The 283-nt window shown below is 39.2% G+C and overlaps 1 protein-coding gene across 1 annotated transcript in view; it reads left to right on the forward strand.

Moving 5' to 3' along the window:
* Positions 1-283, forward strand: part of LOC114030730 (olfactory receptor 5B12-like) — a gene marked incomplete at its 5' end in the record, with an annotated part of 2,191 nt that overhangs the window by 609 nt on the left and 1,299 nt on the right. The gene's annotated exons all lie outside the window — the stretch shown is intronic.

The raw sequence follows: 283 nt of genomic DNA on the forward strand, positions 1-283 counted from the left end.
TGAGAAACAAAGATGTCAAGAATGCTTTCAGAAAAGCAACTAGAAGAAAGAATCTTTAGCCCTATTCCAATTAAAAAGAGGGACAACTAGGTGGTGCAATGGATAGAGCACTGTGCCTGAAATGGGGAAGATCTGAGTTCAAATTTGGCCTCAGGCACTTACTAACTATATGAGTCTGGGAAGGTCACTTATCTCCCTTTTGCCTTAGTTCTTCATCTACAAAATTAGGAAATACTGGAGAAAGAAATGATAAGCCAGTCTAGTATCTTTGCCAAGAGAACCT

Source organism: Vombatus ursinus, unplaced genomic scaffold (assembly GCF_900497805.2).
Source record: "Vombatus ursinus unplaced genomic scaffold, bare-nosed wombat genome assembly UNPS02014986.1, whole genome shotgun sequence".
Classification (NCBI taxonomy): Eukaryota; Metazoa; Chordata; class Mammalia; order Diprotodontia; family Vombatidae; genus Vombatus; species Vombatus ursinus.